The sequence below is a fragment of the Anas acuta genome, chromosome W (genome assembly GCF_963932015.1).
Source record: "Anas acuta chromosome W, bAnaAcu1.1, whole genome shotgun sequence".
Taxonomy (NCBI): domain Eukaryota; kingdom Metazoa; phylum Chordata; class Aves; order Anseriformes; family Anatidae; genus Anas; species Anas acuta.
In genome coordinates this window covers 1193215-1209015 of record NC_089016.1, presented here as the reverse complement: position 1 = coordinate 1209015, position 15801 = coordinate 1193215, and the positions used below count along the sequence as shown (strand labels likewise).

Genomic DNA, 15801 nt, shown 5'->3' with positions numbered 1-15801 from the left:
CTCCAACTCCTGCAAAGGAACGTTCTTCTTCACGTACCTAGTGCCAGTCTTACCCACTTCCCCCGCTGGAGCCTAGGATAACCACTTTCCTCCCACGAGAGACTGGCAAACCCTCAGTACACTGCAATAGTATGTATGGGAAATTCTAATACTGCATTTGGAAGCAATTTCAGAAAAGTAGTCACTTATCCATGGCTACCCTGTTTATGTCAACCTGCTAACTTCAGGTTTAAAATCATCTCTGAAAGAAATAAAGATCCTTTTCATGTTCCTAATACATCAAAGCATAAAAAACAAACAAACAAACAAACAAACAACAACTCATAATAAACATCCCCAAATAAAAGCCCATCATAAAAATTGTTAAAACAACAATCATAACCAATAGTACTAGCAGGTCATCAGTGAGGTATTTTAAAATTCAACAAGGCCTTTTACCTTAAAAATTAGGCAAGGAATCTGTCTCCTCAACTACAGTTGACCAAAAGCAAACGGTGGCCTACAGAAATCTACACAAGGTGTGGAAACTAAACAGCCACAGTGCATTATAGGTTGAATTACTTCACAATCTCTATGTCCTTCCAATTAATTGTTTTAATTGGCATTGCTTAACAACTGACTTAAGTTGTAATTGTACAGGTCACAAGAATATGTCCTATTTGAGCATTTAAAAAAGTTGGAATTTGACATACTTTGAGCTCATAGTGCTGCACAATAACTACATTGTCTGGCTCTGTAGAAGCTTCCACGGTGGTCTCAACACTCATCTGGTGCTGTTCTACCTGGGAATGCCCAGTAGGAGCCATTTGAAGCTTGTAAGAATCTGGAATGACACAAATTTCTTCAGTCAGGTTTCCGGTTTATGTAGAATACAGTCTCAGTGAAGTATCCTGTACCTGCAAAACAATCTCTTTCTACAAATACAGAGACAGCACTGTTACCATCTTCACTGAGAAATACTTGGCTTCTCCCTTCTTTTCAGCTAATGTCACTGCTCCATTAAACTTTGAAACTGCGACAAAAAAAAACAAACACCCCCTCCCCCCAATCAAACCAAAAGCACTAGAGAAAAGGGTAACAGCGGGAAAAAAACAGTCATGTTGCCAATTCACGTTAGGAAACGCATCTTACACTGCAATGTTAGGGCATAAATCTCCTATTCCACATGTTACTCTGGATCCACACATCTTGAAGTGCAGCTTTTTAACCTAAGCTGCTGTGGTATACTTGCCTGAAGTAACTAGGAAAAGAAGACTAACATTCACATTTTTTAAGGAAAATCTACAGCACTGAAGAGGCTTTCAGGGTAGGGCGTAGCTGCATTACCTGAGCGTTCCCTAGGCTCCCAACCTTAGATGCTATCGCACTAGGGGAACCTGGTGTGCTAGCTCTAAAGAACAGTACGGAGCGTAGAGTGGAGTGGAGACACCACGGCTAGGCTCTGTGACCAGGTGGGGACTCGATTGTTCTTGTGCACACCGAGACCGATATGCCGCACTTTTTGCTACCCTGAGCCAAGGACCTGTCATGTTTTGACAAATGCTGTACCCTAGTGTACTTTTTGCTCATTATAATATCATTAGAATACCAACACACACTCCAGCCCAAAAACTACCCGCCTCCAAGGTGCGACCACCCCTCACTGAGCATGCGCTCTGAATTTCTCGGAGCCTATTGCTTTAAACGGAGACGGGAGAACTTTTCACCAATCATAACTAAGATATGCTTGACTAGAGCCACTCAAGCTCCACCGAAAAGATAGAAAATAATATAAATTGGCCCAAGAGAGAGGGGATGTCAGGGAAGATACCACCATCAGGGGAGATACCATCCCGAGGACATACAACATCCTTAGGACCTCCTGACTCCTGTGATCAGCCGATGGGCTGAGCCTCTCTTCCCCCCCCCCATTGGGACGCCTTTGGGTGAGATCTGAATACTTGCTTATAAATCTCTCTGGAGTCTTTGATCCTTTTAACACATTTATTTCTAGGCTGCGCACCTGTAGCACCTGTAACACCTGAATATTTCATGCATGATAGCTTGCCTTTGTAGACAGTCACTATTGCCGGCAATCCAAAACAACCTGATTATCTGTTGCTGTAATAAATCATACTTGATTGCATTGTGATAGCTCTCATTAAGTGCAACTAGGGTGAGGGTGGTTATCCGTGATAGTTCAGCGTTCTGAATCCAACCAGACCCCCAGACGGTTAATGCGTTGTTGGTGAATGTCTGAACGGACCCCCAGACAGTTAATGCGTTGTTGGTGGATGTCCGACTGGTTCAGTACCCTGAATCCGACCAGGCCCGTAACAGTTAATCAGCTACACCCCTTAACACGACAGCTGCTCATTACTGGAAAGTGCCTCGTGCGACAAAAGATTGTCAGTGATTGCTGGCTTTCAGTTAGGCACCATTCGAAAAAACAGACTTTAGAATCAAAAAACCAGCACCTACAGAAACACGTGGGCTTGGCTTACATAATTACAGGAGCAACATCATTACGGAATAAACTGTGTGATGATTTTTGAGAGCTGTAACAGAAAAAAATAGAGTGAAATTGAAGGCTAAAGCTAATAAACAGGGTTATCCTCCTCAGCAAGAATAAGGTGCTAAATGACCTGTTGGACTTTTTACTTACCACTTGAATTTTGCTCTTCAGAATTTAGTTTCCCATCTTAGTGCTGAATGTGCAGGAAGCTTGGCACTCTCCTTTTCAGCATCCGCTTTAGTCATTATGAAAATCTGCCCCGCTTCTCTCCCCGTCTATCCCAGAAAATGCTATTTCGTTGCTCTTTCTCTGTTGTTCTTGAAGAACACTTGCACTTTCTTCCAGAAAATAATTTTGTGTGGACTCACCTTCAGCTTGATATATGTCAGAAACATTTTTTTTCCAGAAACTCTTCTTCTTCACTATTGTTTTGGTCATCTTCCAGTACTTCATTCTCTTTATCAAACTGAAAACTCCTTCTTCTCCTTGTTGCAGTACCTGCAGATTTGTTCCTTCTGCGCTTTCTTTCTGACACACCTACCAAGAGACAGCATAAAAAGTAATCCAAAGCTTTACCAAAAGAATTCTTTCTTCAAAATCCATTATCTTCATCTTACTTGACTGACAAGGAAAACCAAGGAACTGAGGTCCCATTGTCTGTATCCCTACATATGTTGAGAAAAGAGTTGAAAGTTAATGGGGTCAGCTTGCTATTAGATTAAAAACAAAACAAAACAAAACAACACAACACAACACAACTACATAATTTCATTCCCAGAACAATCACCTTCATGATTTTACATGCAGAGGATTCTTACTTTTAGATGGGAAGTCTCAAGACAATGTGAGGTTATTCTATAAATCACTATGTGACTTATTACGTGAACTAATATAGATGAACATCAGAAAAGCCTTTGGAAATAAGCTCTTCTTCGAGTCTGTTATCAGGCTGCAAACTTCAAAAGCTGAACACGTGTTTGGAAACGTTTAATTAAAGAGACAATTTTGAGGGAATATTCAAAGGAGAAAAAAAAAAAGTAAAGACTTATACCTCGTATGCTTCCTGATTCAGTTCATATTTTGGGAAAAAAACAAACTTTGTGGTTTTGCGCAACAGAAAAGCCCAACATTTGTAGTATTCACAAAGTATTGCAAAAGGATATGGGTGAATGGGTGAAGTCCATGGCAAAATTCCCACTCACACTAGTTAGACTTCCCTCCTTCAACTGGAATCACGGTATGAAGTAGCAAAGATTTCAGCATTTGGGGAAGGGAGGAGTGGAATGGGGGAAAATACCATTTTGCATAATTACAAACTAGTTGAGTATTCAGAAACTCCTATACACAACATTCTTTACCTCAAGAATTTGTAATATAGGGGCTATTAAATGTCATCCAAGCCAGTTTTCTATATTGTAAACCAACTTGCTTTGTACATGAATTCATAACTATATTGAATGAAGGACCTCTGGATTTCTCTCTCACATTTTTAAGTAAACTCAAAAACATAATTATGCCTCTGGCATAAAGAGCCAGGCATCAGAGAAACCTGTTATGTCACCAGAACAGAGAAGGCAGGAATGACACGAGCAACGGAATGAAATGCAACTTGCCATTCCAAAGGGGTGTACTGGCATCTACAGGTGCCGCTGTCACCTTTGCATTGTCCTTACTCTCTTGATCTGCTTTGTTGTATTCAGTAGCAGCGTTTTGCTCTGGTGTGTCGGAGTCCTTATATGGAGCATGCGGTGGTACAATTGCCCAAAGTAACTAGGAAAATAAGACTAACATTCACATTTTAAAGAAAATGTACAACACTGAAGAGGCTTTCAGGGTAGGGCGTAGCTGCATTACCTGAGCGTTCCCTAGGCTCCCAACCTTAGATGCTATCGCACTAGGGGAACCTGGTGTGCTAGCTCTAAGGAACAGTACGGAGCGTAGAGTGGAGTGGAGACACCACGGCTAGGCTCTGTGACCAGGTGGGGACTCGATTGTTCTTGTGCACACCGAGACCGATATGCCGCACTTTTTGCTACCCTGAGCCAAGGACCTGTCATGTTTTGACAAATGCTGTACCCTAGTGTACTTTTTGCTCATTATAATATCATTAGAATACCAACACACACTCCAGCCCAAAAACTACCCGCCTCCAAGGTGCGACCACCCCTCACTGAGCTTGAGCCCTGAATTTCTCGGAGCCTATTGCTTTAAACGGAGACGGGAGAACTTTTCACCAATCATAACTAAGATATGCTTGACTAGAGTCACTCAAGCTCCACCGAAAAGATAGAAAATAATATAAATTGGCCTAAGAGATTGGGGATGTCAGGGAAGATATCACCGTTAGGGAAGATATCATCGTTAGGGAAGATATCATCGTTAGGACCATCCCGAGGGAATGCACCATCCCGAGAACCTCCTGACCCCTGGGATCAGTGGACGAGCTGAGCCTCTCTTCCCCCGCCCCACTGAGACGCCTTTGGGTGAGATTTGAACACTTGGTTATACTGTGTGTCTCCACGGAAACTTAGAAATCTCTAGAGTCTTTGTGCCTGTTAGCATGTTAATTTCCAGGCTGTGCACCTGTGTCACCTGTGTATTTCATGCATGCTAGCTTGCTTTTGCAGACAGCAACTATCGCCGGCAATCCAAAGACCCTGTGTACCGGTTGCTGTAATAAATTGCACTTGATTGCATTGTTCCTAGCCGTGATAGTTCTCATTAAACACGCCTAGAGTAAGGGTGGTTATACGTTATTGGTGAATCCCTGACCGTGGTAGTTCAGTGCAAACGTAACAGCACATGAAAACAAGGCCACCTCCATTACCAATGAATTTTGCTTACCTTACTTGCAACTCAATTGATCCTTTACATACAGTCAACAAATCCTATGAGAATAAAAAGAAAAAAGAGACCTCTCCGCATATTTCTTCTGGCGGTGCAACGTTTGTGAACAGAATGCATAGGGTCAGGGTGTGAATGGAGACTTCTCCCAAGCATGCAACACCGCGGGTGCCAAATAAGAAACCTGGCCATATCCCTCTTTTCCTGTTATTAGCAGATGAGGCTCACATGATGTCGGTTTCTAGTAAGCACTCCTAGAACAAGAGTCATAAGAAAACAAGTTTAGAAATGAGGTGCTGAATAGACACACAGATGTTCCAAGTACTTTTCCTAGATACTTTCCCCCTCCCGCCCCAAATAACCTCCATATTCCAGCAAGTAATAAGCTGTTCTGTGATCAGGAAGACCATTAAAGCCCATTTTCTTACAATCTTGCACCATACCTCCCCCTGAGAAATCCTGCCCATCTCTACCGCGTCTGCTATTCATCTGGCTGGGCTAAGTAATGACTCCTCAAGTGTACACGTGGACTGTCTAGCCGAATACACAGATGACACCCGGTCTGCTACCTGATATTGGAGAGCACAGCAACTTTCTCTCTCAGCACACACCACTCTGCATCTCATCGCTTCCTATATACACCAATCTTCAGAAGGTCTCAAGTTTAAGTACCCGAGAGATCTCTACATCTGTCAAATTTAGCTGAAATGTGGCCCTCGTTACTGAAGAAGGTAGCAAGAAAGGAGCAGAACAGCTTTTCTAGAAAAAAAATGGATGTGGGCCATATCTAAAGCAGGGCATAACTGGATTGGTTCAATGACAGCAATACATGAAACACATGTAAGATTTCCAGTTAATTTATTCTCACAGTCATTCTAATTGTTTCATCTTCTTCCCTTATGTTTCCTATTCTTTACTAACCCAAGATTGCGAATTAATAGCCTGGCAATCTTGATTTCCTACTAGGAAATACATTCCCAAGAAGCATTTGCTTTTTTCCCACTACACTAAGGTTGTACCTTTACTGGCTTAAATCCAAGATGCTAGAGAGTTAACCTTGCTCAAAGGGTCAGCACATTTTCTGGACAGCACAGCAACAGGAAGTGAGAAAAATAACTGACCCGACTGTGACAACATAATCTAACTTTCCAACCGTGGGCTTATGTGACTTCCACATTAAAATACCAAAAGATAACACAATTTGGTGGTTTAATGGTAACAAATAAAAACACTTTGAATTTTTCTCCAGGTGTTTTAACAAGCCATTTCTCAGTTTGCTTTCTGCTACAGAGTTCGCTACTCGTTTTAACAGTCCTGGGTAACAGAAGGGCAAAAGGTGGCAACGCAAACCCAGGAAGTTGGTTATTTTTAGCTAAAAGGACAGACGGCACATTTATGTGGTCTTGAGTCTTTCAAAGAATGCCATGGATTAAGCCAACATGTTCTAGTAGTCTGCGGATCACTTTGGCTTAGGAGGAGAAGCCTGGGCTTTTCACTTGGATCATTTAGAGCAACCCACTTCATTAGAACTTTAGTCCCTTCACTTTCTTCTTGAGAATAGCGAGCACCCTTCAACACACAAACTTGATGTTCCCCTTTCATCTGCCACCCCTCACACTTCTAACAGCTGAAACTGTTTACAAAGACTCAGCAGTCCTGACAATGTAAACATAATGGCGACCCATCTTTCTTTGCCTGCTGAAACAGAGGAACTTTTCCTCTGGTCTGTCAGGCATTTTACCTGGTAGTTCATCTCCAGACATTAAGGATGCGTCGGCATCACTGTCAAGTATATCAGCTTGTAAAATAGGATTTACATTTCCTGAAAGACAAAAGAGGTTTCTTAACTTTCCTGAATAGCCTGTGCCTCTTTCTCTTGCATTAAGACAGCTTCTAAATCTGTGCCAAAACCCTTTCTTCATTTGAGGGCACACACTGAATGCTATTTCCTACAGTTCATCCCACCACAGATCTAAGGAGACGGCACAAGTCTCTATAAAGCTGTCTTAGGTCCCACTGATGTGTATGTATAAGGTACGCTACTCTGTTGGTGATTTTTTTCCCCCCTTAGAATAAAGAAAATGAGGAACAAATTCTGGAGCTGATGAATAGCTATTAAAATAAGGCCCCTTCTTTCTGAAGGGGCCTCAAAACCCCTCATATAGTAATACACTTTTCTTATTTGCAAAACTTTCCAGTATTGTACAGTTATGTAATATACACTCTGCATTTTCAACCTGGAAATCAAGTATTTCTTAATTTGTTACACCAAACTTTTTCTAGGAACCTGCAATGAAAGAAAAGGCATTTATAGCTTCTGCAATAAGCTTCCAAAATATGAGACCTAATGACCCAGAGTAAAATACTGTAACGAAAAATTGATCCAGAAAGAGATCTTTTTTTCTCCAAAAAAATCTCAAAAATTGAGCAAACTTGCGTTGTGGCAGTCTCATTAGTTCATCAAATCTGCTTTTCAGTCAGTAAATTTGCAGAAAGCACTTCGAGCACGATGTTTCAAGCTGCTACAATTACTAGAAAGAAGAAAATAATTATGACTCAAACTACTACCTTTGATCCAGGAAACAATCAAATGCAAATACATCCCCTATCCATTCATACAGGAGTACTGAGACCAAGAACACAATGTCAAGATGAAAGCGCCTACACGGATTAATTAATTAAGCAAACTTGGGAATCAAAGAGTTGATTCTAGAACTAACTACTTGATGCTATCATCTTGACCATATATATCCAGTACCAGACTTGCCCTCCACGGGACGACACAGTGTCTCCACATATCACTCTTTTATTCACGTTGTAATTTTTTTTTTCTAGAAAGTTGGACTTTGCCACATTAGCATTAACACTGAATTGAAGTTCTCACCTCTTTATTTCGCAAGTTGAAGAGGAACTCTCTGTCAAAGCGTCCTGGTCTCCGTAAAGCAGGATCTATAGAACCTGGTCTGTTGGTGGCTCCGATTACCACAATCTCCCCTCTGTTGTCTACGCCATCCAGAAGTGTTGAGACAATGGCACTAGTAGAAAAACATAGATTATACTTACAAGGTAGGTACATTTTTTTACATTCCATATGACTTTCTTCCATGAGTAGTCAGAAAGTAAAGCATTTAAGGACAAGACTCATTTTAAGACATAAAAAAATAGGTGCATTAACACAAACCGGGTGCTGATATCAGGGTTGGAGTATTGTTTTCAACGATCCTTTCAAATCACCTGAAATTTATGAGTTATGATTTGGAAACAAATCATACCAGTACTTGCTACAGCGTTTTGGCTACCATAAAAAACGAACAAACAAGAAAAAAAAGGGGGTAGGGGTCAGAACTTAATTCCATTACAGGTTCGGGACGCAAGCTTCCTATATGAATTTAAAAATGGAGCGGGGTAAGTTAAGTCTCATGAAAGTCACAGGGAAAGTAAGCGTTTTGGTTCAGAAGACAACCCAGAAACCCACTAGGCCCACATAGAAAAGATGCTCAGGATGAAGATCTCTCATCAAACGGCAATCCCACAGCTACAACCTCAGCGGAAATTAAACCAGTTGGGCCCAAATTCTTTAGACATGAAGCACCTGCCAAGTTCATCCTCTCCCACACCCTCTCAGGCCAGGCAGACATAACCAGCCATGACTACCCAATCCCAAAAAAGTCAGCTTCAACAGTGGGGCAATAAGCTACAAAGGACCACAACTTCAAGGAATCCATCTATTAACAAGGACAGCAGGACATACCTGTGGAGGCCAAGAGCCCACTGTTAGTAGAGCAACCATGAGAGCACCACCCACGCTCACCAACCACAAAAACTGCTAGGCACTGCAGTGCTCGGACCAAACATTCCGAAAGCCTGTGACACATGACCACTAACGGTCACTGGTGGCCAGTAGTTACCAGTAGCAACGCATCGCATGCACGGGGGCACCTAAGGAAGTCTCAGCCTACCCCCGAATATACTCAACTCCCAATGCCAGGACTGACAATACCTCTCTGTTGGCAAAAGAAAGCGCGAGTCGAGGCCAATATCATACCATAGCACAAAGGCTTGCTAAGAAAGATCATTTGAGTAGCTTTGCAAGAACAGGTGACTTACTTTCTTCTAAGGCTGTCAAACAGAAAGGATGGATTTGTAGTAGGGTAGCGACTTCCTCAAAGCCTGCAGCTTCGGCTCCAAATTCCCATTTTCTCCACGCACTTGCCTTGCAGCTATTGCATCAGCTCTGGTCCTCAGCGTTCCGCCAACTGAAATGCAGAAACAAATACAATCTTTTGAGACAGTAAAGATGGGATTATCTTGATTGCACCATTGCTCTTGTAAAATGGAAACAAACCAACAAACAAAAGACACCCCAAAGCGGATTCATTTTTCTTTCCATACCAAATTACAAGTCCTTGTCATGACCACTGCATTCCTCTTGTTTATCGTTCTGCTATCCACTTCAAACTATCCACTTCAAAGCGTCACCTGTAGAGAAACTTCTTCATAGACTGAAAGCTAGTCTGACAAAAACAAACGTGCAACTTCTGTTCCACGCAGGAGGGAGCTTACTCCAGTTACTTCTTGTTTGGAAAAGTGAAAACAATCCACACCTTTCTCTAAGGTGTTTTCAGGCCATTCATGTAAAACTCTAACCGTTCAAAAAAACTATTCCGTCCTAAGTCTCTTCCTCAGGTGCATACGTTTTATTACCCTGTTTAAGCATGCAGCACTTTCATTTCCTGCATTATGATCTAACAGCTCAAGGAGATAAGAGAAATACCCAAATACCTAAAATACACTAAAAGCATCCCTCGGAGGCAGGGCTCGCCCCAACAGCTCTGAGCTGGAGCCGCTCTTTGCAAAACCTCGCTTTGCAAGGTTTTCTCCTTTTCTTCCTTCCCCACACAACTCACTTTCAAGCCCCTGATCCAAAGTACAGAGGCACTGAGAAAGGAATCACTCACATTTCCATTTCAGTGGAAAATAAACTAAGAAGATAAAAAAAATAGATAAAAAAAAGCAAGTTCTACTTAAAAATGTTGGCCATTAAAAATGACGGTTTCAACTCTGACAGAATACATTCCACATTTCAACCTTACCTGTTCAAATAATGAGCAAAGCTGACATTCTGATTCCCCCACTCATTGGCTCAGGCAGTCCAAAGCTTTTCTCATAAAAAATGATATTTTTCTCTCACCTCGGCCACATTCGTTAGCAAGAGCACGAACAACCAGCGTCTTTCCCGTTCCTGAGGAGCCGTAGAATAAACAGCCTCCGTAAGAAGAAAGATTCAGAGAGGAAAAAAACATCGTGAGGAGTACCTCTTACAATCATAGTCTCTAGAACAAACAACTCGTCTTTCCTAACCAAAACACGTTATGCCTAAGACAGCAGTAATAGCTGAAGTGTAGGTAGAGTCCAAACAGACACAAGTTCTGCATTCCCACAAGATTTCACAGGAAAACTTGTTTTTTTCAGCCAGAGGAATGAAAAAGGGGGATCACTCCAGTGTACAAAACCTTCAAACAAGAGCGTACTGTCCCAGAAGGACACTTCCAAAACTGCTGACAAAACGGGGGATTACAGCAAACTGGAGCCAAACGAGCAAAGGTCAGCACAGAATCTCAGAATGGCCTCAACGGTGAATCACCAGCTCACTGTTCAGTCACAAGCCACATAGGCTTGCTTTCACAAAAGGCAGAATCCGACAGCAAAGCATTTAATTCTCCCTTCAAAAGCGTTAAGTTCCTGGGCTTGGTCTCTCAGACCATCTATTGCTGATGGCAAGTGAGAAAGCTGGAAGGCAAAGCAATGCCCTGCATTCAGATTAAAAAAAAAAAAGAAGAAAGAAGCAAAAGCAATAGCAAAAGCAAGCAGATGGAAGAAACAACTGGGTTTCCAAGCAACATATTACAATTGACTTCCACTAGATAATCCCTTCTTGCTTACAAACTGGTCAAGCTGACTTGTACAGAAAACTCTGAACAAAACCACTGCAACCCAACTTTGTAAAATCATAGCACTCTTGAACTGTTTTCTCATATTAAAACATCAGCTAGGAAAACTGAAGGTGTTGCTTATAGGTTTAATCTACAGATATTCTGGATTCTATCCATTTGGAAGAAATTGCTTGTTACTACTACGAAAACAAACCGTTCAGCACTGCCAAAAAAGTTGAAGCATGGAAGCATATTGAGACCTTAACTGGACATTCTCCTGAAAACAGCTGACTTCTGATTTATCACTTCAGTGAGTTACCTTGGGGGCTGAATACTGAAGCTCTCAAAAGACTTCTGGATAAAGGAGGGTACTTGCTGGTACTTTGCCGGTACTTGCTCTTGTTAAACTTCCCCTGGTTGGTGATTGCCCAGCTCTCCAATGTGTCCAGATCTCTCTGCACAGCCTTTCCACCCTCAACAGAGTCCACAGCTCCTCTAAGTTTAGTGTCATTGGCAAATTTGCTCCAAACACCTTCTATTGCATCAGCTCTGGTCCTCAGCGTTCTGCCGCCAGAAATGCAGAAACAAACCTACACTGCACAAAAAGAAGATTTGCCAGAGGAACATGCAGAGCCCTTTCTTTGGGCTCAATATCAGCATAGATACAACCAGAACCACTGACAGCAGCATGATAAGCACACACTGCAATGCGAAATAATGGGAACAAAAGCAAGGAGGCCAGGTATCCAGGGGGAAAAACAAAGTGCCTCGTTAAAAAAAAAAAAAAAAAGCATTACGTAAATATATACACAGTACGCTATTTTACTTTTTAAAAATTTTCACGATATGGTGACCGGAAATGATGTGAAGGTAAAAAAAACTATTTTACTGTTTCTAACAGTCTGTGAGAGAGATGTAAAATAATAACCTAGAAAGCAGATGTATATTAAGTAACTATTTGCCACTGTCCTTCCTTGAAACAAATGTCTCTAAACTTACTTTGGAAATTTTAATTATTCCTTTCTATTCCGGGAATTTGAAATCTTTGCTGCTTTGATAGATACCTGAAAGCCTTAAAAAAAAGCCTGGTGGAGTCTCCGCTCCACCAGGACGCACCCAGCACTGTTTGCTTACCTCTATTCTTTTATATTCTTTTCATAAATCATCTTTTTTCTTTAATCCTATTTTGAAGATTGAGTCATTTCTAACAACACCATATAGCAAATGTTAAGTTACATATTTCCAAAGCTACCTGCTTAAGTTCCCAGGTAGTAGTCACAAACATTTGCAAGAAATACTGAACTGGGATTACTCTTCCAGTAGAGCACTCCTGTTTTCATTGCAGCCTACTCAAAAAGAACTTTACACCAGCAGGATGCTAATACCATTATGTATTTATATATACATTTTTTTCTCTTTAAACCAAATATCCCAAAGTCATTAATGTAATAAAGGAGTAAAACACTTCCTGGAAAAATGGGGAAGGAAAGACGCAGGAAAGTGACTTTAGTCTTTGTCAGAAGACATGCTGTCAGTTTCAGGAAGCAACTAATAAAAGCAATAAACAAAAAAATAAACCGAAATCTACGTGTCCCCGCAACTACATAGTTATTGTCACCATATGCAATGAGGGAACATGCATCTCCACTATTAAATGGATTGAATTTTATCATATGCACATAACCTTCACAGTCCACCGTGTAAGCAGCATTTCTAGTAGACTCTTGCTTCATTTCCAGGGGACTATGTCCAAGTATCGTGGAAGTGATGTCTTCTTCAGGATGGAGGTCAATGTTCCTATAGGGAAAGTATTAAAAAGCATGCATTATGTATTTGCATAAAGAAAAAAAAGTATTTGTGGTGCAACAACTCAAGATTTCTTGTAACACCATATTTATGGACACAAAAGGTCAACTTAAGCTCATTAGATCCAGATTTAACACCTAATTCCAACTATCAAGAGATTAACTAACCTAACTGACCTAATTCACTAACAGGCATTCAAAACTTTTTCTACAGACATCAGTAACAACTGCAGGTTTTGTGCTACTGATGGCAACCTATCAAGACATGGGATTAAGTAACTCTACGTACCAGAAAAGTCACCCACGTAATTTTAAAAATTTCAACCAAATGACAACAACATATCTATTATTACCTTCAAATTCTCTTCCCTGGTGTACCTCTTTAAAGGACAATCGGTATCTAACTAAAAGCAGAATTAAAACCACCCAACTCTAAATGCAAACACGATTCTGCAGATTACTTGTCTCATGGCATAAGCCAGCCCAACTGCAGACAGTGCCTCTATGCCTCTGTACTTGCACAGAAAAAGTTCATTTTCAACTGGATCAAAAGTATACCGAAACATTAATGCTTTACTCCATTCAAGCACTTTCCAAGAAAATCAGACTCCTGTGCTTGCACACAACTGATTTGGGGATCATCCCTGATTTGACATCAGCGTACACCTTTTGAGAAATGACCATGTTCTCCACGTGCAGCATGGAAAGATAGCTTCCAACTTCAGACCCTTGTCATATTTTGTTGCGTTAATGACCTGAAGGGCTCAGCACCGAGGCTGAACATCATGCCTGGGAGCCACCACAGTTTGATGGCGCTATCAGCGGGACTCAAAGAGGCTCTCCACGTTGGGAGCGTGCATTTATTAACCAACACAACAAACCACCACGTTGACAGAAGGACGTTAGCCACATAACTCGCATCGCCACGCTCCTAAGGCCAAACACAACTCCTCGCCACCTCGAAGGCTCCCCACCACGGCAGACCCCATGCCTTGGGGCAGCACCAGGGGGACAACCCGGCCGTGCGGCTCAGCCCCCCTCCCCGCACCCTTCACCTTCCCGCTCCCTCCTTTTCCCTTGGGGGCCCAGCGGCTGCCCCAAAGGAGCCCACCCCACACCGTGCGGCCCCACAACGCTACCAGCAAGGGCCCGGGCCCGGGCCCAACCCCCGGCGCAGCCCCGCTCCTGCTCGGGCCCGGGGGAAAGCCCCGAGCCCTCTGCGGCTCCCCCGGGCCCTCCCCACGCACCTCTCCGGCCCCGCACGGCCGCGCTTCCCGGCAGCGCCTCCCAGCCCCGGGCCACCCCCTGTCCGTCCGGGGCAGCGGCCCTGCGCTCCCTCATTGGGCGGCAGCGGAGGATTTCAATTCCAAGCGGCGGAAAGGACCGGAGCCCTGCCGGCAGCCGCGGCCTCCCGACGGCCGGAGCTGGGTGAGCGGGGGCAGCCTCAGCCCGCTGGGGCCTCGCGGCGTGCCCGGGGAGCCGGGCGGTGGGGAAGCGGGGGGACCCTCGGAGCTCGGGGTGGGTCCCGGGTGCTGGCGGCGATGCCGGCTCGTAATGCCGGGTATAGGGTCCAGGGCTTGTCCTGCGGGCTTTTTGGGGTTCTTAGGGTGGCTGCTGGCTCCCAGTGACTTGTATTGTTCCTCAGAAGCATCTCCCGCTGAGGAGAGTGAGGGGGTAGCAACCCCTTCTCGAGAGATTGTTATGCCTGCCCTAGGCTGATTTGGACCTATCCAACAGTTTTGTTTGCGATGGCTCCTGCTTTTTGCTCATGTCAAAGTAAAATGGGGTAAAATAAAGCAACTTCACTCCCCTGGAGGGGGCCTGCAAGAAAGAGAAGGAGGGACTGTTCATCAAGGAGTGTGATGATAAGACAAGGGAGAATAGGTTAAAAGTTAACTAACTGATCACTTTCATGACTTAAATAAAGCTTTCATAACTTAAATCAAGCTGAGGATAGAAGTGTTTTAAGTATGTATGCGAGTCTTCAGCTTTAAATACTAGTGTATTTTGTTTGCTTGTGCAACTTCAGTGTATTTCTGCTGAGGGTTTCTCATTCTCTGTAGAGCAGAGTGAGGTAAGTAGCATTTGGGATGTTCTTATCCCACCGATAGAGGTATTCCTTTATATTCTTTTAATAAATCCTATTTTTTTATTTAATCCTAATTTGAATCCTGAGCCATTTATAACAGCCTTTCTAGGCAAGCTGTGCCAGAGCTCAGTGACCCTCACAGACTTTCCTGATGATCAGATGGACCCTCCTGTGTTTGTGCCTGTTATATCTTCTCATGTCAGTGGGGCACTACTGCAAGGAGCCTGGCTCCCTTCCTTGCACCCTCTGTTCAGCTCTTTGTACTCATTGACACATTCCCTGCTGAGCCTTCTCTTCTCAGGGCTGAACAGCCCTGGCTCTCTCAGCCCCTCTTCAGAGGAGGGGTGCTTTGATCATCTTTGTGGCTCATCACTGGGGTCTCTTCAGTATGTCAGTGTGCCTCTTGTACTGAGGACTACCCTCTAAAACATTGTGCAGTCCCAAACCATTAGCTGTGCAAGTTATACTGGCTTTTCTAAGCCTGGGATCTTGGCCTGAAAGTTCATTGCCTTTGCTTCTGCCAGACTTCAATGTCACAGCTATCAGATGCTTATGTCTCTAGATTTGCTCTTACACGGATGGGTTTCTAAATCTGCATGCAGCCCTATCAACATTTCCTGGAATAGGAAACCCATT

The 15801-nt window shown here is 43.0% G+C and overlaps 2 long non-coding RNA genes across 4 annotated transcripts; both read right to left on the bottom strand.

Annotated features, from left to right (window-relative positions):
* Positions 1-4044: 4044 nt before the first annotated feature.
* Positions 4045-8362, bottom strand: LOC137847185 (uncharacterized). The gene is made up of 3 exons (XR_011090841.1): positions 8223-8362; positions 7080-7160; positions 4045-5592 (listed from the first exon to the last, which is right to left on the bottom strand). It is a non-coding gene; the product is annotated as an uncharacterized lncRNA (long non-coding RNA).
* Positions 8363-9281: 919 nt separating this feature from the next.
* Positions 9282-14451, bottom strand: LOC137846994 (uncharacterized). Of its 3 annotated transcripts, none has more exons than XR_011090705.1 (5): positions 14324-14451; positions 12956-13068; positions 11591-11861; positions 9731-10580; positions 9282-9594 (listed from the first exon to the last, which is right to left on the bottom strand). It is a non-coding gene; the product is annotated as an uncharacterized lncRNA (long non-coding RNA). The 3 variants fall into 3 exon arrangements; XR_011090706.1 differs by having other exon boundaries at positions 9296-9594; positions 10432-10580; XR_011090704.1 differs by lacking the exon at positions 9282-9594 and having other exon boundaries at positions 9602-10580.
* Positions 14452-15801: the final 1350 nt, after the last annotated feature.